The sequence below is a fragment of the Lactuca virosa genome, chromosome 8 (assembly GCF_052849685.1).
Source record: "Lactuca virosa cultivar CGN04683 chromosome 8, Lactuca_virosa_CGN04683_v6, whole genome shotgun sequence".
NCBI lineage: Eukaryota > Viridiplantae > Streptophyta > Magnoliopsida > Asterales > Asteraceae > Lactuca > Lactuca virosa.
The window spans coordinates 46,758,083-46,784,310 of record NC_136433.1 but is presented as its reverse complement, the minus strand read 5'-3'; the positions used below and the strand labels follow the sequence as shown (position 1 = coordinate 46,784,310).

General features: G+C 35.5%; 1 long non-coding RNA gene and 1 other non-coding gene across 2 annotated transcripts; both read left to right on the top strand.

Annotated features, from left to right (window-relative positions):
* The first annotated feature begins 10,390 nt into the window (after positions 1-10,390).
* Positions 10,391-12,137, top strand: LOC145133305 (uncharacterized). The gene is made up of 2 exons (XR_013718529.1): positions 10,391-10,542; positions 11,515-12,137. It is a non-coding gene; the product is annotated as an uncharacterized LOC145133305 (long non-coding RNA).
* LOC145135121 (small nucleolar RNA Z161/Z228) lies at positions 10,590-10,695 on the top strand. The gene has a single exon (XR_013719600.1). It is a non-coding gene; the product is annotated as a small nucleolar RNA Z161/Z228 (small nucleolar RNA).
* Positions 12,138-26,228: the final 14,091 nt, after the last annotated feature.

Below are 26,228 nucleotides of genomic sequence, written 5' to 3'. Positions count from 1 at the left end.
CCTCTCTCCTTATTCTTCATCCTCTTGCTCTTGGTGTTTGTGATCCATTAGAGGAGTGACACTTGTGACTCTAAGCTTTTTAAAGCCATTACAAGGAGGGTTTGAGATTGTTGTTGCTACATAACAATCAAGGTATGATCTAAACCCAAATTCATATGTTAATATTGATTATCACATGCTAGATCTAGGGTTTAAAGTCTTGGATGAATTGCATGTACAATAGAGAAACCTAGATCCAAGCATTAGGGTTTGTATGAGCACATAGGATGTTCTTATGGCCTAAACCCATCAGTGGTATCAGAGCCTTGATTGGTTTCTATTGTATTGATGCCTTGGTTATTTGTTCAAGCTTCAAAATCGATTTTTTTGGCTCCCTGACTGATGAACTCGGCGAGTTCCAATGTGGACTCGGCGAGTTGCTCCAACTCGGCGAGTCCATAGAGGAACTCGGCGAGTCCATAGAGGAACTCGGCGAGTTCGAGCGTCAGTAAGAGCAGATTTCAGGATTTCTTGCTATTTTGCTTGAGGATACTTGCCTTAATTGTTTTGGGTCTTTAATATTCGAATTTTATCTTATATTTGAGAATATCCTTGATTAAACAAAAGATAATTACCAATTGATTAGATAATTACTTCCTTATATGATTAAAGATTAATTATTTGTATTAATTGGATAACTTATCTTGCAAGAAATTGAAATTAGGTCAAATTTAGATACTCATTAAATTAATTGTTTAATTTAAATTATTTGCTATTTGATCCTTGTGTTTTTGAAATGTTTCAAATACTTGCCCTCAAGTTTTGGAATTTAAATTTTGATTAAAAGGTTTGATTTGAAATATTTAAATTCTAAACCCTAATGTTTTGAAATGTTTCAAAACTTGCCCTCAAGTTTTGGAATTTAAAAGTTGATTAAAAGTTTAATTTAGAAATGTTAGATTCTAAAACCCTAGTATTGTTTTTGAAAAGTTCAAATCACACCCTTATGGTTTTATTAAATTAATTAAGTGTATAATTAAAAGAGAGTTAATAAATCCATAGTGATATGGTTTACATTTAATTAAATTAAAAGTATGTTTTGTTAAATTAGACCACCTAGTATTTTAAAAGTGTAAAATACACCCTATACTATATATAACATTAAAAGTCTAGTATTATATATATGTATGAGTAAACAGTCAGTCTTACCGTTAGTAGGCCTCATTCACGAAGCTAGTCTATAAGGGGTGTTTAAGGAAATTGCCTATAAAATGGCGATTGAATGGGTATCCACTCTTACCCACCGCACTCTTGACTAGTGGAGGGTCGTTAGCCGAACGGGTAGGATAGGGCAAACCCTTTCCATTAAAAGTATAATGAAGTATTAAGTAACTAAATGTCTTATACAAAATTCCCAATCTTAGTTACTTTAGACAAAAGTGAATTGATGCAATTCCATGGAATTACACTTTGTGCCCTTGCGAAGACATTAGTGGAGCGTATATGGCTAACCGACACACTAAATGGTACTAAGCAAAGGTAGCAAAGGGTGACTCATTGTTTGTCATAGTTCGGTGGAGCGTGTGTGGTTAACCGGCACATCGAATAGGTGACTGTAACATTGGGGGCACCATGTAAGTTTGCATGGTTATTCACACCCTGTTTTGTGATCCTCGGCATCCTAGTCACAAATCGAGGGGCATATCGAGATTTAAACATGTCATTGAAATGTTCAATGAATCTCAAAAGATCTAGGAATTTTCAATAGATTTAAAACTTAAATTTCTTTTTCGTTTTTCATGGTGGAAATTAGTGAATCGTCATTCACTTACCTTCAAATGTTCTGCAATTTGGGTTACGGCATCCCTCTCCCAAGTTGTAGAGTATTGTGTTGGGTCCTAGCCTTAATATCTCATTTGGGTGATTTATTAAGGACTCAATCAATCAACTAACTTGAATTTTTCTCCCGTTTTGTAGATGTCAAAGTATGACAACTATGGTCTTCCCAAATCCCGTGGAACAAGCTTTTCACATGAAGATGATATTCCACGATTCGATAGAGAAACACGAGATCATGCTTCACTTCCTCCACCTCCTCCTATTGTTCTCCCTAACCCACAAGTTCAAAAGGTTGAAAAGTTCAAACTCACTCAAGCCCTTTTGGCAAGTAAACATGAAGAAGGAAAGTCAGTGTGTACACACGTCCTAGAGATGAAGTCGCACATTGATAGGTTAAGAATGTTGGGATCTGTTGTCTGTGAGGAGCTGGCTGTTGACTGGGTTCTTCAGTCACTTCCTGACTCATATAGTGAGTTCGTAAGAGAGTACTATATGATGAACCACGACGTAACCCTCATCGATCTCACCTATATGCTTATTGCTGCTGAATCAACAATGATTTGGCGCACTGGAAAAGCAAAGTTGATTGGTGGATCTGCCTTCCAGACCTCTATGGATATAGGCAATGGCAACGAAAGGCATGCCATGATCGAAAAGTTTGATCATAAGAGAAAGGCAAAGTCAGAAGTAGTTTCGTGTGTTGTTCCAAAAGAGTCAATTTGCTTTTATTGCCAAGAGAAGGGGCATTGGAGACGAAGTTGCCCTATTTACCTAAGAGATCTAAGAGATGGGAGAGTCAAAAACGTATGGCTCTACTTTAGGTAAAATCCATTAACTAACTCTTTTAAGTTCCTATTCTAGATTCTTAATACATAATGTGATAAGATTACATTTCGATGTTTTGTAGGATCGAAGAAAAGAGAGGAATCTTAAGGGAAGAAGTGAGCGGAATCTAATCGTGAAGAAATGGATTTCGATCGCATTACTTGAAGATTAGAATCTTAAGCTACTACTTGGAGTTAGAATCGATTGCTTAAGAATATTTAACAACATAGTTTTTCAGTTGAATTGCATTGTAAGGACAAATTTTTCCGCAATAATATAAATTTTGATTTTATATTATTTATTTATCCTTGCAATGGCATGTATGAAAAATTGATGTAGGTTTCTATTATTAGCAATAATGGATTTGATTCTTAATTATGTTATTTGTGGAAAGGTCAAGAATTTACCAAATAGGGAAAGTTTCTCATCGCCCAAGTTTCAATTTGACAGAAACTTGGAATCATACAACTTGGTTGCATGATGAATGAGAAATTTCATATTTGGAAATTAGACTAATTCATTGACAAAGTGTCAAGTGAAGGACTAGGAGATCGAGTACACAAGGTTGTGTGTTGATCAACTCCACCACAAGAGTAACAAAGATATTCGTCATGATTTACTAAGGTTAAGTAAATATGATTATACTTATGAGATTAAGTGTAATTCTCAATTGATTGAAAGAGTTTCAATAAATAACAGAACGAATAAGAAGAATCAAGTAGGCAGAAAGATAAAAGTTTCTCTATTCTAAGAAGAAGGGAGAGTACCTTTTTATTATGTTTTATGATAGGTCTTAATGATTAAGAACCATATCTCAATTGATCCTCTAAGTGAGTCTTAGTGCAATTGTATGTCTGAGAAGAGGAATCAAGAATTGAAGAAATGGTTAAATCAAGAAGTCAATCATACTTCGTTCCAAAACCAAGTCTTAGAGTTAAGATTGTGAATTGAGTGACAAGTCTTAAGAAGGTTTATAACATTCATCAAATGTGAAATTTGAAAAGGTTTTCTTATTCTTGCACAATTGGAAATTTGTGATGTCTTGGATAAGACAAAGACCAACTAGGGCCAATTTAGTGAAGTGTTTTGTCTTGATAAAAACTACACTAACTCTTGAATATTTGTTTGTCGAGAAATGTTTATTGACAAAAGAATCTTATATGTCAAGGAGTCAGTGGGAGTCTTAATGGTCTTGAAAAGTTTCAAGAACTAATCGATAATAAACCTTATCGATCATCACTAGCACACGACTTGAGGTTTACAACCTATCGTGTTGACATTATTTTGTTTCTGTGCCATTCCAATTAAGTTAATTATGCATGTGAGTTCTATGAGTTCTCATTTGAACGCATAAAAGGCAAGCACCTTGATCAATGAAAAGTACGTTGATATGAAAGGGTGAGCTGCTTAACTACTTGGAACACATGGTGGGCACTCGTGTTACCATAAGGCAAGAAATCAAGATTGAGAAAGTTCAGTCCATATGAGTTTGGATTTGTCGCAAACTTTGGTTTTGACAAATTCGCATGGATAGGAACACATACACCATTAAAATCTAAGTGTCATAAGATTCCCTCCTTCATGAAAATGACTGTGAGGAAATGATTTCACTAAGAGAGATTTTAAGAAGATAGTGATTGTGAAATTGTATTCTCGAATTCTATTATGGTTACGACATCCCTTTCCATAATTCGATTGTGAGATTTGGCAATTAGTCTGGATTGTTTAGACACACATATGAGCTATCTAAGGCAAAGGTGTATAAGTTTAAGAAGCTTAGATAAAGGATTATCAAAGCATTAGGTATTAGAAATATGAACTTCAGAAATTCAATAAGTATTATTTTCTGGAAGTTCAGTTGTTTTCTAAAACATGTCAAAGCTAGTGGGAGCATAAGTGTTATGCTTATATGATAATAATCATCATGATAGTGGGAGCATAAATGTTGTGCTTGTATGATTATTAAGGCAAGTATTGCAAGTTAACAATATTAATTATAGAAAACAAGAGTCATACTTTGCAAAGTCGTAAGGGTTGAATAGTTGTTTTGCTATAATTAAGGGAGAAAATATTGTACTTCATTTCAAAATCTAAAGCTTAGATTGAGAAATTTTAATAAATTTAGTCAAAGGATACATAGTGTGTTCTTAAATTTCGATTATGATTACGGCATCCCTCTTCATAGTTCGAATTGTAAGAACGAGACACATAAAATATTATGACAGAAGATGGATAAAGCATCATATCTTTATGTAAGACATTATGCATCGTGTTCCATACGCTTCGGGTATAGGATCGATTGCAAGTGCTATAATATTTGACCATTCTAAAATTTTCAAAATGTCTAGCGCATTTAGAGGGAAAAGGACTAGAATCGGTTTTGACTAAAATAATTAAACAACTATCAAAGGACGATCTAAAGCTCGCTGAGGATTGGTCGCTTGTGAGTAGTTGAAAGTATGGTATTGGATGACATTATTATGAATAGATAAGATTCTATTAAGAATGAATTGTCATATGCCAAATATGGAAATGTTTCCATATTGGGAGTTAGATATTAAGAATCTATGTCTAGACTAGAAACTTTTATGCAAGAAGGATGTTCAAAGGAATGTACTTTGAGTGAGAGACATCATATCTATAGAATTGTTTCTGATAGAGATTGGCCGAGTCTTGATGATTTTGAGCTGTGACTTTACGAAAGAATCATTGCATAAAATGTTAGAATCTAGCATAAGTAACAAGAATTTGATATTCTTATACTTGTGATAAGGATTGGGAGTTGTGAAATGAATATGATTGGAAATGTGTTCATTTGATCTATTTCACAAAGAAAGGACCATAGGTAAACATTGTGTGCATGCTGAGAGCATGGGACAAGTGTAGTAATAATTCAAGTAAGAAGTTGATTACCCGAAATAACAAATAATGAGTAATCAATATGGTGATTAAATAAAATGTTTTATTTATACCCAGAGTTTGGGGCCATATGGGATTAGTATTATTCTTGTGTTTCACTTTGCATGTTTTGACTTCCTGAATAATTAAATTATTTAAGAATAATCAAATTATTCGAATGGTCCACAGTCGTTCATATGTTGGAAGTAGGTATGAATGAAGACTGTCATGAATTGGTTTGTAGATTGTCTAAAGTGTATTAGACATAAGCAAATGTTTGCTGCAACGTTCATGAGTGCTTATGAATATGATTTGAGCATTGGATTAAACCCACGCTCACTTGGATCACTTCATGGATTTTATCACGAGTGACTGGTGAGACGATAATATCTTATATTCTTGAAACCGAGATGTGTGAGTTGTATCTTGTGAGTCGGTTACACATTGATAATATGTAAACGCACCAGTAACTTGGTGTCATAAAACATATTGTTGTGTGTGATTCGGTAAGTGAGTGCAAGCAAGCATTGAATCAAATTTTATCCGTTCCTTTTATCCAAAGTAGGATGAAAGCGATATTTGTGGGCCCCTCGATGATTTAGTGATGACAACTAAGCGCTTGGCCAAGCCGGGACTAATTTGATGTGTTCAATTGTAGTCTGTTGTCAGTCGTCATAAATCGGAAATCGGGAAACAACACATAGACAGAGAGAATGATTTAAATCCATGTCTCAGTCTATACGATATCTAGAATGGAGGAATATATGATCCCTTATCTAAAGGACACACTTCTGATAGAATCAGAGTTGACAGCGGTTTTTGAAAGCTACGATTGCAGATCAGGATCTGAAGTCATACGCAGAATAGTTATTAGACTTATCCAAGTGGGAGACTGTTGGATTAGTGTCTAAGTCCATAACTATTTTGGTATGTACTTGACCCGATGGTGCATTGTCCTTTTGGGTTGCCTTCACCAAAGCAACTTGATAGGATGAATTATGGAGATAAAGGATTAATTATGATTTATTAATATATTATGAGAATAATATATTAAAGGAGAAATCATATTGTTTAATTAATATTAGTCAAGAATTAATTGATAATTAATTTTGTGGCTAAAATAGATTAATTAAACTTAAGGGACTGGAACTGTAATTATAAGATAATTGCATCTGGGCTATGGATCACCTTGGAATAATAGGTTAGACGAATTCTATGGGGAAACCCATTAGAAATCGCCCAAGGGATATTCTAAAAGGGTCCATGGGCTGCTTAGGGCTTAAGCAGTCAGATTAGGGTTTCCTAGTTGAAAACCCTAATAGCCTACATGTATATATAGTACCCTTAAGCCCCAAAAACATTGTGAAGAGTTCTACTAGGGTTTCTGGACGTTTTGGGCAGCCTCCTCTCTCCTTATTCTTCATCCTCTTGCTCTTGGTGTTTGTGAGCCATTAGAGGAGTGACACTTGTGACTCTAAGCTTTTTAAAGCCATTACAAGGAGGGTTTGAGATTGTTGTTGCTACATAACAATCAAGGTATGATCTAAACCCAAATTCATATGTTAATATTGATTATCACATGCTAGATCTAGGGTTTAAATTCTTGGATGAATTGCATGTACAATAGAGAAACCTAGATCCAAGCATTAGGTTTTGTATGAGCACATAGGATGTTCTTATGGCCTAAACCCATCAAGGACAACTCACCTCAAATGTAGAAGCTCTCCGAAAGAAAATCCTTAGTTGCTGCCCTGCCGGCTTCCCGAGCTATCAATACCAACAACACACCAAAATAGCAATCGGGTTCCATGCTATAATCCATAATCCATACTTGGGGTAAAATGACCATTTTACCCCTGACCCAACATGAACCAAAACTGAGGCCCAAAACGAAAAGATCCACAAAGGCCCACTAATGGCCCAATTTTCCAAATTGGGCCCAACCCCATATGGGCCTTAGCCTAAGCCCATAATTTTCCTTATTACAATTATGATTACTTCAAGCATCCCTTGGGACAAACTTGGTTAAAGACATAATTCAGAAGTCAAAGTCAACGGACCAAGTTGACCCAACTAGTCGAGTTGTCCTTCAACTCGCCGAGTTTCTCCATTAATCTGCACAAATCGGGAAAAACCAGGTCAACTCGCCGAGTTGACCCACCAACTCGCCGAGTTCCTCTATCAATCTGAAAATGTCAGGGAAAACTAAGCCAACTCGCCGAGTTTATCCAAACAAACTCGTCGAGTTCGCTAGGAACCCACCTCTTAACACATTAAACACTTAATACATGAGGACATGACTCCAAAACATAAATCTGACTTCCTTGAGCTGGAAAACCACGTAAAGTTGTCAACTTTACGTTCATGCATGTCTAAATGAAGCTCTTAAGCTTGGAATGGACTTAATAATTGACTTAATGCATGCATGACACCAAAATCCTCATAAAGTTTGCACCTTTAAGCTCAAGGGTACCAAAACCAACTCATATATGAAGGAACACCCCTAAAACGACTTTACTCCATCATCATCCTCAAAAAGAGGCCAAAACACAACAAAACCCAAAATAAGGAGATATAATCATCCATAAGTCAAGGTATGAACTTGATACCTTAAAGTGACTGCAGTAAATGCACAAAATGAACACTAAATTTCCTTCCAAGGCTCCAAAAACTTGATAATGGAGGCTACAAATCGATTTAGGGTTTGGAAAACAATGGAGGCTGATAAGGAGGCCATAAAAAGGACTTAAGGACTTTAAATAGGGTGCAAGACCCTAAAAATTAGGGTTTTATTCCCAGCTGCCAACTCGTCGAGTTGGTTCATTAAACCCTCGCGATCCATCCATCTTCAACACGACGAGTTGATCCCTCCAATTCGTCGAGTTGACCTAGAAATAGGGTTATTCTCAACAATTTATTTTCAAGATTTCGGATGTTACAGAAGCAACACCATCATCATCTTACATAGCTTCTGGACCATTGTAATTGTCAACGACTTAATCTTTTTGGCTTAAGGTGGCTAGATCTAGAATGTTGTCTAATGTTCTTTATGTTTGAGCAAATTTTAAAGAAGGAGCTCATAAAGTTGGCAACTTTATAACTCTCCTGAGTCCCAAGAGCATCGTATGTTGTAGATCTAGACTTTGGTTGGAGTTCTTATCGTTGCTTGAGTTTTTGGGCACTTTTAGCTTATTATAATCTAAAATGGATTCTAGACATGTATTGGCATGCATGCCTATAAAGCTTTCATCTTTATGATAATTTTTATATTTGAAAACCCTTATGAACTATTGGGTTAAGGTTTTTCCAGATTAAGGACTTAACAGTTAATACATGGTGGTATTTGGCTTATTCTGGACATAGGGTTGGAGATATTGATCTCTTTGGGTGTCTTAATTGATAAACTTGAAACTTTGTCCATTTAGACCATATAATGGACCATATCTGAGCTTTGGAGCTCTTGGAATCGAAGAGAGTGGCTTAATCTATTAAGTTACTGGAAACCCAACGCCCACAGCGTGGCCATAGGTTGCCACAACGTGGCGACTGGGTATTTACCATCTGTATGGTCGTACAAGGGCCACGACGTGGCGGTTAACTAAAGTCAACGTTGGCCGTTAACTTTGACCGTTGACTTTTGGTATGGATTGAATTTTGTTCAAATTTCTATTTTTAGAGGAAGACTTAAGGTATACCATGTGTGGATTGTTACGAGGTGTTTAACACCCATCTTTTGACGGTGAGATTTGTTAGTTGTGGTTGACGCGACATTGAGCTGGGTTTTAGTCGGCTGTGTGATTCAGGTGAGTTTGCTCATTATAATTGTGGGTCGAAGGCACCAATACCGACCTACTAAGTTGTGTATGTAGGATGCTAGCTGTCTTTATGACTCTTACATGTTTGTATGATTGAGTTGAAATAAACCCATGGCTAGGCCTATTATTGTATGATTGGGTTGAAATAAACCATATGGCTAGGCCTATGAGTATGTGATGGGTTGAAAGAGACCTCAAGGCTAGGCCCATGATTGTATTTTGGGCTGGAATATACACTAGGGATAGACCCATTTGTATGTTTGGTATGTGGTACTTTGGGGAACTCACTAAGCTTTATGCTTACGGTTTCATGTTTACGATTTCAGGTACTTCCGGTTCCAAAGGGAAAGGTTCGACGTGACTGCACTGCATCCCCCACTCCATAATTTCCACTTCGACTACTTATGAGTTTTACTTTGATGTTTACATGATGTAATTACGTTGATTGATTTTCGAACGACTTATTTGTACGACTTATTGTTTTAAAAATGTAATTTTTACTCTGAATTCTGGGACGTTACAACATAACACCCATCCTTGTCCATGTCTACGAAAGTGATGTTCAACAGCCTCTGATTAATACCATCGGTGTATCGTATGAGATACTTGGTAAAGATACCTTGGACATGCAAATCGAAAAAGATGTGTATACCTATGCTTGAAGAGGGAAAATGGAGTAAGGATTTTCAGTTCGAAAGAAGGAAATGGATAAAGTAAAAGGGTTGTCGTTTTTGTCTAATTAAGATGTCACCGGTTTACCCCTTCACATCTTCCAAAATGACTAATTCAACCTCACAAAAACAACCTTATGTCCCTATAAACAAGAAAATATGTTTAGGGATTGATTCGACCAATTCCCAAAACATTATAAGGCTAAAATGCTATTTCCCCTATTTAAAACACATGTTCCATTGAACCGTTCTTTTTTTAACTATTGTTATTTTGGAGGATAAAACCATATTGGATCCCATTTTGAAACACTATACAAGTTATGATAAACGGGCCAAAATGCTCTATAGTTGGGCCTTGCGAGTCATAACTCATAACTGCGTAGGGTTTTTAACCTACATCAACATTCAACAATCTCGTCGTTATTTATACGCCGCGCCTGAAACCAAACCCATCTGCATTACTGAAACGAAGCTCGTCTCTACTAAACGCCGACTGTAGGGTTTACGGCTACCAGGTATGTTACGGTTAATCTTATTTTACCTTCTAAGTTTACGAAGTTTCAACCCAAATGAAGATTTTGGATTTAATCTCACGACGGTCGTCTGAGTATCACGCCTTTTCGTAGGGTTTGATTAATTGATGTAGTGATCCAATAGTTCTGATGGTTTACAATCACTTTTTACTTTAATTTTCTCTTATTCGTACGTAGAAGTTACACGGGGTTGGATGTGTTGCGAGCATAGTGATGATTGTTTTATGTGTTCCGACTAATTCATGAATGGAATATCAAACCTCCTACTCATTCTGAATGCTCGCCGTTATATCTTTATGTTTCTTCTTATATTCAACAAATCCTCTTTTTTTTTTCAATAATGATTACTGGTTATTTGCTTTGATGATATTAAAGCTTGAATTTTCTTGTTTACCTCGACTTACCTGTTTCCAATGCAATATAGGGTTTGTATGTTAAATCTCTGTAACCTGCAATGTAAAATCTATAGTCAAGGTAGTCGTTAAGGTATGAAGTTTATAAACGTACATCGGAAAATAAACCAAAACAGTTCTAAAAATTTATTATTTGTAGTTTTGTAATGGGATGGAGCAATTTTAACCAAATTTCAAATGATCTTTTTGAGATACAGTTCAATTCCATTGTTTTCTAACAGTAGACTAATTTAATGTCATTCATTTTTGGTTCGTATGATCGACCAAACGTCTTAGTAAGAAAGGGTAGCAAATTTGACTCATTGGCTTGGAGTTTTCTTCAATTGCCTGTTGGGATGAATGCTTCCCCAATATCAACATTTTCGTTCTGTGATAAATCCCATGAGTTTTTATTCAAAAAACTATGGATATCATAGGGGATGTATATGTTCACAATCACTTTTTTTTTAATATAAACCATGTTTCATACTCCTTTCTTTCTTTTTACCTTTCTCCACTCTTATAAAATCTTGAGAATATGTTTTTTGTTTTGCTTTTGTAGAATAATGTAAAGAATGCCCAATGATGGAAAATCATATACTTGAATAGGTATTTTGGTATATCTTTTTATGCATTGTTGTTCTTTGCCATGAATCTTAATTTTTTTTTTCTTCACAATCACACAAATCACACAAAAATGTTTTTATTGTGGTAAAGTTAATGACTTTGGATGAATAGCTAATACCAATTGTAAATCCTTGCATGATCAATAGCTATGAGATCTGAGGGCTCGTTTTCCTTTTATATTATAATCGTTTGATACTTTGATTAATTTTCTTTTTAGGTTAATGTATTTATAAGAAATAAAAGCACATTCGAAGGCTTGACAAAGTCTATATGATCGAAGCTTGTTGAGCTCAAAAGTTGTGCAAGATGTTATGTTGTCAAATTTTATAAAGTTCATTGGCTATTAATGTTTGCAGGATGATACAAAAATTTGACGAAAATTTCTTAGTTGAAAGTAAGCTACAGTTTTTTTTTTTCAATATGTATTTTCTTAAATACTTGCTTCTTATATTTCATATCTCATATTATGGGATGTTGTTATAATAAATGGATGATTAAGTTCATCATCCTTGATGTTTTTTTATTGTATGAGGTCAAAATGGAAATAGATTTAATGTACTGCTTGAGCTAATTTTGGAAATAGATTAAATGTATCTACAAGATGCTCAAAACAGGATAGATGCTCAGATGAATCTGAATGTAAAAAAATCTGAAACGGATTTTGTGATTGATAACAGTGGGTCTTTAGAGGATTTTGATGAAAGTTTTTGGTATATTTTGGATAAGGTTAGTAGGTCTTTGACATGGTCAACTTTTGGTTTTAGAGAAATGGTGCTAGGGTGACTCTGCCATTAAAAACTTTCTATGTAAATTGCTATAACGCTGCGTTAAATGCTTTGTGAAACACAAGTAACGTTAACCTCAAGGCAACAAAAAAGTATCCAAATCGATGTTCAAGTAAAATGTAATGTTTATTGTATTAGATTTTGAGTAATATGTAATGTGATTCATATCGTAAATTTGTAATGGTGTGTGAGTATTATGTAATATAATTATTATTATAACAGAATTTTATTTTTTCTGAGAAATTTTACTTTGTAGCAAACATCAAAATTTTGTAATTTTAATATTATAAAAGGATTGGATTAATGTATATTGATGTATGAATTTATTTATTCGAAACTTTGAGGATTATTGTAGCGGATTGATTATGTTTTTAAGTTTGTTATAGGCTGTCTAATAAAGGTTTTTGGTTGTAAAGTTTGTATGCTGTTTATTGATATAATGTGTACAAAAAAATTCAACAACTACATGACTTGTTGTCTCAATAACGGTTAAAATAATATTTGTTGAACAAAAAAGAGTATTATTACAATGTGTACAAAAAGAAAAATAGTGACTAAATGTTATATAAAACCATAAATTTGCTATCTCTCGAGTTTGCATCAAATCATATCAAGATAAAGTATTTTTTTACGCTTTAAAAAATATGATTTATTGTAACAATAATTTATATAAAATTGCTATTGATGATTAAAAATTTATTAACATATGTTTAAAAGACAGTTTTTAATAGGGAAAATGATTTATAAGGGTAAGAAAGTTTTAAAAACGTTCAAAAAAGACCATTGAAGTTTTTCCTGTTAAAAAAATATCATCTAACTAAAGTATTTGTATAAAAAACACCAATGAAATATACATTTTGTTTAAATCCCACCTAATGTAACTGGTTTTTGTGGGTAATTGATGACTTGGATTTAAAATTTGTTGACTTGGTTTAAGAGTAATGACATGGTGAAGTGGGGATGACATGACATTTAGGGCTACAAAGAAAAGAAAGGGAGCGACTTATTTCTTCTTATTCTGCTTGTCTTCTCCTGCATCGTCTTCTTCTTGGGGTCCTGTGCATAGTTACCTGGGTCACGACTCAACTCAATTCTCAAAGCGTTTCCAATTGTAATTCCATTCGTTCTAGTCGCTACGAAATCGATGTTCCAAATCAATTTTATTTTATTCTGATCGATTATAAATTGCGTATCAGTCGCCACTTTCTGCTTTGGAATGAATTTAGCGACTCTTGGCAAAAGACGATTGCGACTCCTTAATTCGTATTCGACAGAGAACTTCTAGTTTAACATTACAACAATTAAACGATTTGCATCATTACTTTCTATTCTCTTCTTCTTCAATTTCTGTTAATATGTTCTTTTAGGTTTAATTTCTGAATTGGTGTTTGGAAAAAAATCGCAACACTCCAGAAGATGATAGTGAGACCATATTAGAGGGTAGATTAGACTTTAGAGCTTTGATAGTATAATGGTGTAAAGGGATGCAAAAGTATAAATCTTTAGTTATATTGTTCATGTAACAGTAGAGGTAAAATGGTCCATAAACTATCATCAAGCCATAATAATGGAGGGGCATGCCCAGAAATAGCAATGTATTTTTTGAATAATAACAAAATGGGCAAAATGATCCATAAACTGTCTATGAACTGTCAACAGGGGCATGGAAATTTACTTATGTGTTAAACTTAATATGATGTAATAAAGTAATATTTTTGAAATGGAATGGGTATAAGTATGTAGTATTTTGGAAACTTGTAGTTTGGAACCAATCTTTATGTAAGAAAGGTAAGACCTTTTCCTTGGTGTGCAACTGGAATGGAATGACTGATTCCACTCACAATTAAAGTCCACGGCACAAAACTATGAAGGGTTACACCATCATGTTTATTAAGGGACAAAACTATCATTTTTGCCTTATATGAACTGTCATTTTTGTCAAGGGTATAACAACAATGTTGGAAAGTTTTAACCTTGGAAAATTTTAACCTTGGTCATAGGGGTATTTTAGTCACAAACTTTTAATGATAAAAAAAATATGTGTTTTTTTACTGTTAAAATCTGTTAACTTTAACCAAAAAAAAAAAAAAAACTTTGCTTTCATTTTGAACATAAAAATTGCATACACTGTCCCATTTTATTCAGAAACTTAAATATGAACAAAAAAAATTGCATTCTGTAACTTCTTATCAATTTACATATAATAACATATTGTATATAGGGACAATTTGGTCGTAAAAAGATGTATATTTGAACATAGTTTTTTTAATGTTTCATTTCCATTATCTTGAATCAACCATTACAGCCTTCATACAAAAATGAATGGAGCTTCTATTTTCACTTCATGTGTAGTTACAGATAAGTTGAGTTATGCTTGTGGTCAATTGTCCTGCCTTCTCTAACTGCAACAACCTCACCACCTTGAGGCTTCGTTTATGCAGTGGATGGGAGTAATATACCACCTGCACTTTTCTGCTCTACAACCTTTGATTTTTACCAACACTCTGTCACCCAATGGTTTCAATGGAGTGTAATTGGGAGCAACGGTAGTAGCAAATTTGACGACTAGACTACAGGTTGACCTGAGTGTCGAACTTCTAAACGGAGAAGACACCACAATCGATTAGGTGGTTTCTATCTCAGACCTTCAAACGAAGGAAGAAAATAAGTCAATTTCAACTGAGCAGCTGCCATTTCCTAAAGCTTGGGGAGAGATTAGGTGGTTGCTGGACTGAAAACGGAGAGGATAGAAATCGATTTCAAGAACAGAGAAGAACATAGCCAATTTACAAAACCCTTATTCCACCTGGAGACCCTTAATCCACGTTTACATCCATGTCACATTTTTTCCTTAAAATTTTTTTAACAGGTAAAAATGTAAGGCCTTAACCTACACCTGCCGGTTACCAATGAGGGATATTTGAACAAATCGTTTAGGGTGTTTTTTATACATAGGCTTTAGTTAAATGATTTTTTTAAACATGCAAAACTTTGATGATATTTTTTGAACATTTTTAAAACATCCTTACCATTATAAGTCATTTTCTTATTTTAATACGGAATCTCCTTGTTTTACTTGTCTTTATTTGTGTTTATTTTTGTTTCATGTGTATTGTATTTTTGCGTTTGTCTTTATTTGCGTTTGATGTTTTTTTTTTTTTGACTTAATCATAACGGAAAGACTCTTCTTCTTTTTGTCTTTATTTTTGTTTGTTTCAATGAGTTAAGTCAAAAAAATAATCTTGCATAATGTATTAAGTAGCTAACACTTTTACCTATTTCATTTCTTCCTTTATCTCTTAACTCCTCTTATCTTAAATTTATTAAATATTGTTAAATTGATTAATATTATAATAGTTACTTTTAATAATGTATACAATAATAATACCTACTTTTAACAGTTTATGCAACAATTTTTCATACTTTTACCAAATACAAAAAACTTAGATAATACAGATACGATCACAATTCAACCATTTAAAATGTTGCATGTGTTGATACTATAAGTAGACGTGATTGTATGTATTTATTGCATAATAAATAGGGGTTCAACCACATAAAAAAATAGTATATTTTTTTTTCTTTCTAAAGCTACATATCTGGATTAATTTTAAAGAATACAAAATGATATCATTCCATCTTTATATATATATTAAAAGAGAAACTTATTACATCACCTTCAACAATCATTGTCAATTTGTCATTGATTGTGTTTCCTTGATTAATTTCAACCCTTAGATCATTTTGATGATTTCATCCTAAAATAAAATAAATTAAAATTGATATTGACTAAATATGAACGTTTGACTAACTGATTTTATGTTAACGTCATTTATAAATGGAATATATTCAACTCATTTAAACCTCATCATAATTTTTGAAAGTAAATTTCATTCATTTCTAATTAAAATCACGTTCTTAGCAGACAACTTTCGTATATTCTTTCAATTCACATCTATTATATTAAACGTATCTACAAAATTACAGGATATCATCGCTTAATTTCAAATAATCAAAGAATTCGAAATTTGATATCATTTCCATAATCATTGTTGAAAGTTATGTATAAATCATGTGTTCTTGTTCGTACATTATGTTTTCTTCAGACTCTTTGCAACATAACGTTCGTCATCCAAGTTTCTTCTTTAATATGTTGTTCTTAATTTTATTAATTGTATTCGACTTTTTGATTCTCATTAGTGTTGTATTTGACTGTGATATTTGAATGCATGAATAATCTTGATTATAAATGTTAGTATAAACAAAGTCGTATCCCCATAGTGAAAGTTCGCTGGAATGCCAAGCGGAGACCTGAATTCACTTGGGAGCGCGAAAATTCAATGAAACAGAAGTACCCTCATCTATTTCCGAGTCCATGATTTGTATTCTTTGTCTGAATTTCGGGACGAAATTCCCTCTAACGGGGGGATGATGTGACAACCCGAACCTTTTTTCCGTTTCCGTTAACCGATTTTCGTTAATAAAATTTGAACTTTATTAAGTTTCCGTTAAACTTCTAGTAATGGAGCACTAGTTGGAAGGAGTTGGTTGTCATCGGATCGATAGTTGGAAAGTGAGAAGGATTGAGAATTCTCAAATTTTCATGTATTGTTAAGACTTAGTTGAATCTAAGTGGGGGAGAATCGTCCCGAAATGCGGAAGCAGGATCGGTTTTGTAACTGGGATAAGTTACACATCGTTTTCGGGAAGGAAGACTACCCTAGTGGCTGCTTGGTTTGAGTGTTGTGTGAGTTGGGAGTTCGGTAAAACTCCTCAGCATGTAAATTGTGTCTTCTCGGTGCTTGATAGCAGAACTTGGGAAATCAGGTTGGGATTCTAGCCATGAATTAAGTTCAGTGGTGTGTTAGGTCGAGCGCGTTCTCGACCGGTATGGAAAGTGTTGTAAGACTGCGGGGGTAGCCGTAACATTCACTAGCGATCAGTTAGTATGAAAAGTGTTGTAAGACTGCGGGGGTAGCCGTAGCATTCACTAGCAACAGACAGTGCTAGAGTGATGTAAGTCTGTGGGTGTAGCCACAACATTCACTAGGTTGGTAGATAGCATGAGCGCGTTGCTAGGACGCGGAAGGGACAATAGTAACCACCAGTTCGAGTGTATCAGTGAGGATATGGAAATCCACGGATGGGTTTAGGGGTTTCCCTAGAGGGATTAGACCGGGTTATGCCAACGATAAGACTGTAGGAACGCCACTACAGTTAAGAGATCAAGGAAGCAAGGAATTGCTTAAGGTCGTTTGTGATATAAGTCTACCGTTGGTCAGGTAGCAATCACTTTTAGCCTTGGATTTGGTGACGTCAGGATGTGACACTTAGATCCTAAAGGTTGGATCAGGAGGTTGTTAGAGTCGCAGAGGCATGTTAACTAGTGGCAACTAGTTCCAGGGAAGGATTTCGTTCGGAAGTCGTGTGAGGCAACTATGTGGGAGCCCTTTCAGCTCCGTGACCGAGCCGCGATCCGGTATTTCAGATGATTGGCGAACGAGATGAGGCCAGGAAGGCCTCGGTGGATTTTAGAAAGCAATCATATGGCAGCATACTACTTCAGGCAGATCAGTGTGCAGGCAGTTTCCGCTTTTGGGTAGTATTGGTATTTGTGTTGGGTTGCAAATACGGACGGAATAATAGATTGCTTGGGTTAGGCTAAGTGACCTGCAGGGATAATTGGGTCTTTGATTTTAAATTCACGCCAGGAGCCCAAAGCGGACAATATTGTGATACGTGCCAGTGGGGGATGTTACAGATGATTCAGTATGAGCAGTCTATCAGGAAGCCAGATCATCTCGAGACTCCAGATTTCGGATTGAGTAAATGTGATCATATTGTAAGGGATTCGTTTATTTTCTTGGTTTTAGAACCCTGCGAGGGTTGGTTACAGTTGCCTTGGAAAGGTTGGGGTTATGCTGGTAGTTGTGACCATGAAGCTCAGGTTGTCGGGCGTGTAAGGAATGATAAGAAACGATTTCGAGGATGAAATCAATTTTAAGTGGGGGAGAGTTGTAACATCCCGTTTTAAATAAAATAATTAAATGATAAACCTGGAACCCCGAGAAGCAATTTTTATTATTAGTTTATATTATTAGAGCTCAAAATTAAATAAAAATTGGTGGGATTTAGTTTCGGGAAGCCAAATGACAATAATTAAATCTCCGGGGGTTAAGGTTTAATTTCAAGACTTATTTTGAAAGGGGTTTTAGAAGGCAGGGTGTAATTGGTAGCATTTTGGACCTGAATTGTAAGGGTTTTCTGAAAGAGGGGCTATTTGGTAAAATATTGGATCAAAGTTGAAAGTATTTTAAGGAGCCAGAGTTTAAATGGTAAGTATTGGACTTTGTTTGAAGAGTTTGGAATGGGAGGGACCAGTTCTGTCATTTTCTCCAAGTTTGCATGGAGTCGGGGTATTTAACTGTGACCATTCCCGTCACTTGCAACCCTAACCCTAAAATGAATACAGCCGCCACCTCCATGAGTTCAGCCGCCTCCCACCCTTATACCTCCCTTCCGACGTCGTTACCTTCCTCCGTTGAGTCGCACCCCACCTCGGTTGAGGTCGTCAACCACCGGAAGCCACCGCCTAGCCCGTTTCCGATCCGCCAACGTGTCACAGCCCCTAGTTCCGGCGAGAACAAGTCGATGACGAGATTACGGGTGTGATCGCTGCCGCCGTTACACTCCAGCAGTTGAAGACGAGGCGCCACTAGCCGGCTGTCAACGCTGCTTCGATCGGCGACAGCCTCCGCTCGTCTTCCTCACCGTTCTCTCGGTGTTATTTCTCAGCCGCGACCGCCGCTTCCATATGGCTCAAGTTTGTCGTTCCGGTCGTCGTTTGTCACCCCGAGGGGTTGTTGTGTTCGTAGGTGTGGGCCTCTGTCGAGTAGGAGTCGTGAAGAACCACCATGGCAGCCGGCCATGGTGGCTGTCACCGCAATCCACTGGTGTGCCGCCATTGGTGTTGTCGATGTCGTCACTGTGAGCCACCAAGTGGGTGGCAGGGACCGTTTCTCAAGCCTTAAGTGTGGGTGTGTATTCTGTTTGGTCGGAAAGCTAAGGAAAGGCCACCACCACCACCGTGAGGTGGTGGCTGCCACCATCTACCACCACCTGCCGCCATAGTGTGGTTGTGTGTGTGTTTTATTAGATTAGTGTGTGAGTATGTTTCAGATTGGGTTGTAAATTGTAATCGGTATAAGAATAATAATAGAAAAATCCATAACCACCACCGTGAGGTGGTGGCTGCCGCCTCTTGCCGCCACCGGCCGTCGTGTCGGGTGGCGGTGTGCTTCGCCTTGGTGTGTTTGATTCGTTTGGGATGCATGAAACCCTAGTGGGCCCAATGAAGCCCTAATGGGCCCAAGGAAACCCTAATTGAGCTAATAAAACCCTAATGGGCCCAATGAGGCCCAAAGTGACCTAAAAACCCAACCAGTTGACTAATGGGATAGTATTGGGTAGGAAACCCTAATTAGGGTTTGGAAAACCCTAATTGCATAAAAACCTAATTTTTGAGAATTAATCGGCACACACACGAGATTATTTAATAACGTGAAATATTAAATAATTATTACTGGCAAATTAACCTAAGGCAATATTGGACTTAATGAATTAAGTCCTTAGGGGATTAAGTCCTTAATGGGTTAAGTAGGACACTTAACCCTAGCCCTCATTTCATGTGAAAACCCTAATTTCACTTGGGCTTTGGGTTGGGTCTTCCTAGTGGGCTTTGGTGATTGGACTATTAATGGGTTATCCAAGAACAAGTTAATGGACCAAAATAAGTACATAGGCTTTAGGATAAGGCCCATGTGAGGACTTGGGGCCCAATTTGGAAAATTGGGCCATAATTGAGCCTTTATGACTAAGTAATAATGGGCCATGGGAATTGGATTGGAATAATCGAATGTGCCTTAAGGAAAGACCGTGTAGAGGTCTGGGCCTAATTTAGAAAATTGGGCCATATGTTGGGCTTTGGCCATTATTTTACTTTTGGACTTTTGTGGTGTGAGTTGGACCTTGGGCTTGGAACCCAATTATTAATTGGGTATTGTTTGATGTTGACAGTTCGGGAATCTGTCAATCAGCAGCTAGAGTGTACCTGCGGGACTTCAGCAGTGCCAGGTGAGTTCTCCTCACTATATCAACAGGGTCTACGGCACCAAGGCCGACCCTTTTTGGATCTGTATATGGGTTATTGCATGCTATGCTTATTGATTTTCATCCTGGTATTTAGGATGGTAATATGCTTACTGACCTGGTAGGTCGGTATCCTGGTATATAGGATAATGCTATGTTAGTGACCTGTTAGGTATGTATCCTGGTTATAGGATGTGTTATGCTATTTGATCTGTTAGATCGGTTTGAATGTTATGAATGCTAGCGTATGATATTTATGTGCACATGTTTGTTTGATTGGGGGTTGGGTTGAGGCGGCCCTGCTGTGTGCTGTAGGCTAACATACCCAGGGCGGTCCGGATAGACTACAGACCCAGGAGGGTATGTCAGTCAGACCGAAGGCCCAGCGAGCGGTCCGGACAGGCTGTAGGCCCTACGAGGCGGTCCAAACATGCCGAAGGCTCGGGAGCGGTCCAGATAGGCTGTAGGCCCTGGTGAGGGCGGTCCAGTCAGGCTGAAGGCTCATTATGCATGCTGATGGTTTATATGTTATGATTATGATTGTATGGAGTTGGTATTTTGGGGGTAACTCAGTAAGCCTTCGAGCTTACATTTATTGATTATTGTTTCAGGTATTCGGATGATCGCGGGAAGGCGAAGACGTGATCGTGCACCTCCTTACATTTTCATGATTGATTCTGGGGATACTCTGATGTTTAAATTATTTTGAAAGTAAACTGTAATGACTTAATGGTTTTAAATGTTTTAAAAAGTTTTAAATTTGCTTGAATTTTATGGGTGTTACATATTTACAAACCAGGTACATAACATTTCAAGCAAACTATAATGGGTATAGTTTGGGGAATTCAATACACAACTTTTACCGATTCAGATTACATACATGGGTAAACATATAAACTATGACAGATCTAGTTTATGATATACATTACTACAATAGTAATAATTATTTAAGTATAATTATTATCTTATACAGTATACACACGAGTACAAATACAGTTGATCGATACAGAACTACACGTAAACTAGTTAATACAGGATTGTGAGACAACACTTCAATTGTACCATTCGGGGTACAGGTTAAATCTTATCATAGTATAACCAGAGTCTACTGAAGGGAGAGCGTGAGATTTGTGAATAGATCTATTCCGGACTGACAATCCCACACCTGAACTGCTAGCTACAGTTAGGCAGGCATGCCTGGGTAACAAATGTCATTTAACCGACACTTGAAGAACGTCGTAACGGTCACTAGGTCATATCAATCATGGTTATACGACTCAAAATAGTATAAACTAACCATTTGTTTACAGGATTTCATTATTCATTAGTTTTATTTTAAGTAATGAAACTACTATACATACTGGTGGTAGCCAGAGTTTTCAAACAGAACATACTATACATACTGGTGGTAGCCAAGGTTTTCATACAGATCATACTATACATATTGGTAGTAACCAGACATGCAAACTAACGTTTTTCCTATACTACAACACGATACCGTAATAAACATTCATAATTAATTCTATAATTCCTTAGTTTAGACATCAGGGCTACGTATGGAGAAAAGCACAATGACTTTTGATAAATAGACTTTTGATAATAAAAAAAATACATATTTGATGTTGCACTCTACATGTTCGATAAAATGCCAATGAGAAAAGCACAATGACTTTTGATTAACTGTATGTATGTATGTATGTATGTATGTATGTACGTATGTATGTATGTGTGTGTGTCTTACGTAATTAAAATTTTCTAGATTGTTTGGATTACACGATAGTTGATGATTGAAAACTACCATTTACCCTTCAATGTTTTTAATTATCAATATTATACTAATGTAATTATCTATGATTTACCCATCAATATTTCGTCAAATTACACTAATGTAATTATCTATGATTTTGAAGGTACTAATATGTGACGATGAATGTCGTTCAACTAATAAAACAAAATACGTTGTCTACAAATAGGTCCTTCAACGATTATAGATATTTATAGATTTCAATGTATCTTCTATACAATTCAATAATATCAATAACTATAATTTTTTTTTTAATAATTATTATGCAATATCTGCAGACATTTGTATGTTTTTTTATGTGTTCGCCGCGTTTAACGCGGGTTATAATCTAGTTTCATGTCTAAATAAAAAATAATAATAATAAGAAACCGGTAATATTCATGTGTCTAACCGACGATTATTTTCTTTCAAATTTAATGTGCCGAAAACCAGTTTTAAAATAACATTAAAATGCATCGACCAATATAGTCAATTTCATCTAATTTAATTATTCAATTTTATCTTTATAATTTTTTGTATTTATAATTATCTTAACGTAGGAGAAGGAATTGGTATACAGACCAAGTCACGATTTCACATTAAAGAGTGCAATGTTTCCTGGGCCCCACTTTTTACTGATTCAAATGCATCGACAAATTTGACTACCAATGTTTTTTGATGTATTGGTTTCGTTTCATGCCTGGGCTACTTTTATTCAAGAAGCTGCCAGATAGCAAAAGTCAAACTTTGTTTATAACATTTATTATTCATTTAAAAAAATGAATATTATTATTTATTTTCATCACCGTATGTTTTTTTTTTAATAAATAGAGTTTGATATTAACATGCAAATGTAACACCCAACCAACATGAGTTAAGTAGTAGTAAAAAGTTGAAACTGCCAATTAGTTAATTACCACGTGGAAGGTCAAAAATGATGTGCATATTCAAAACCTAATATCGAACCTATATTTTGACTTTCACAACCAAGTTCATGTAGATATAGCAACCTTTGTGTAACACATCCGACTTGTCATTCTTATCAAGTTTAACATATTTACCATGCATCGTAATAAACTCTTACAAGTCACTTTCAAAGGCTAAAAAAGCAATGTTTTAAAAACCGGTTTGAACCGGCCGGTCGAACCGGTTGGACCGGGAACCGGGGGAGGGAGCGGTTCAATTATCACCGGTTTTACATTGATTTCTGAACCGGATTGAACCGGCCGGTTTTTGTTGGAATCCTAAGTCGATGAGGACTTGGAGACCAAGCAGTCTAATTTATGGAAAATTTAGTTTATTACAAGTTGGTCATAAGTTTCCTAGTCTAATACAAGTTGGTTTGTTAGACTATATATACATGTTCATAATCGAGTTTATGATTATGAAAATAGATTGTAAAACATTGGTTTTGAATTATTTTCCAATTAATCAAAGAGTGAATTTTGGTTATTTTGTTTTGCATTCTTGTTTTCTAAACTTTAATTGGTATCAGAGAGAGGTTAAAACGGTGCCGGTTTGAGAGTCGGTTTCAAGAAAAGTGTAGCCTTCGTTGCGGGACAGACGCAACGGGAACCAGGTTCAGTTTAAGGGGGTGTAGATTGTTTTTTTAGCGCGAGTTGAAAAATCTCAATAACACCCCCGATTTCTCTTGATTGGGCTTGTTCTACGGTAGAGAGAGACTAACCGAAGGCACGAAATAAACGAGCGGGAAGACGTAAAGCGGACAACTTTTATTCGGTTCGTTTTGTGGGTGACGGAAGACGGTAAAGGTGGTCGTGAGTCGTGACCGAGGTGGAGGTCGGGTGTCCGGAAAAGTCGAGAATCGAGATGGTTCGAAAAGAATGCGATTTTTCAGAATGTGACGACAACGACGAGTCGTATTTTAAATACAGATTGGGGTTGAAGAATTCTCTAGAAGGACTTAGAGATTCGGGGGTGATTGTTGGAATCCTAAGTCGATGAGGACTTGGAGACCAAGCAATCTAATTTATGGAAAATTTAGTTTATGGCAAGTTGGTCATAAGTTTCCTAGTCTAATACAAGTTGGTTTGTTAGGCTATATATACATGTTCATAATCGAGTTTATGATTATGAAAATAGATTGTAAAACATTGGTTTTGAGTGATTTTTCAATTAATCAAAGAGTGAATTTTGGTTATTTTGTTTTGCATTCTTGTTTTCTAAACTTTAGTTTTTAGAAAAAACCGGTTATACCGGTCAAAATAAACCGGTTGAACCGAATAAACACACATGAAAAAGAACAATTTACATAATAAACTTTGGTGATTATTTTTTCATATCTATTTAGTTTTCTCTAAATAAAAACATATGGTAAATGTTATAAAGTTTTTTGATGTGCTTGTATTCATTTAAAATTATATTTCGTTACGGCATTATACTTTATTTTCTTTTTGACGTATATGGATTGATGTAAAACACTAAAACTTATGGTTATGTGTTAGTTTAATGTATTTGGATTCATCTACAACTTATTTTTATGTGTATTTTTAATGTTTGAATTTGTAGACATCAAATTCATGGTTTATATATGTATGTATGTGTAGGAAAATAGAAAAAAACATGAAAACTATAGAAACCGGTTGACCCGGCGGTCGAACCGGTTAAACCGGGAACCGGTCACCATACCGGTTCAACTAAAAAACCGGTTTTTAAAACATTGTAAAAAAGTGCTAATCACAAGAAAAAACAAAGATAATACCAGAATATTACAATATAACCACATTATGTAATTCGCGAAAATGATATTGTGAATTTGTGATCTATTTTACCACTAACTTTGCAAGATGCATCCTCCAATGCTGGGTTTCGATACAATTACCATAGATTCTGTAGAGTGTAAGGTGTCAGTTGAACCTTTATGAATCTTTTGGTGGTTTATGCCATAAATATAATGTATGATTAGAAACGACATATTAGATGAAATAGATTTAATTATAAAATAATCTAAATAAACAAGGATAAAAATATTTAATTGTTAAGAATATTTTTGAAAGACGTTTTGCATTCTAGAATGTTTGAGAGTATATTGTGTTAAATGAAGACTAATAAGGATAGTACATGTTTTTTGAACAAATTACTAAAATCATTCTCTGGTTTGATCAAAATTACATGTTTGGTCCCTAATTTTTCTTTTGCACTCGAATCATTTCTATAGTTTGATTTTATTACGGTCTTGGTCCCTATTGAATGTAAAAAGACTATCATGTCCTTGTCTATTATTTTTTTAATATGTTAATTTTTGAAAAAAAAATCTTTATATTATCAATTAATTAATTTGGGTCATACAAGAAATAATGAAATGTTATTAGAAATACCAAGAGCCACTCCCCCCCCCCCCCCCCCCCCCCGACATGTCCTTCCCTCCAACCTTCGTCTTCTCCGGTTAATCTACCGGTGCTCTTGTCGGAATCTGTAAATAAACACCTCAAATCCTAACCTGGAATCTATTAAAATCAAATCCTAATATGAAACTCAAAGCTAAATCTAAAACCTGAATCTGAAACTGAAACCAAAACTCAAAATCAAAACTTGAAATTAGACTCAATATCCAACTTGAAGTATGAAACTCCAAAATCAAAACCTAAAATTGATCTGTCTACTGATGGTATTGTAAACCAAAGCTCCAAATTCCAGCTGCAATTACTACTACACTACCGTTACAATCATTTCCAGCGTATACAAATATTGAAGAACAATTTTAATAAATGTAACCCCCTCAACCCAAAGAACCACATATAAAAGACGGAGAAAAATTTCTTACAATTCGACCCTCAATTGTATTCTTATCTTTAAGAACAAAATCGAGAACATAAGTAATCCATTGACATCGTCGTACTTGTTGAAGTAATCGAAGATGGTTTCCTCGGTGGTTTCCCATGTTAACCCCCCAATAATTAACTTCCCTTCGTA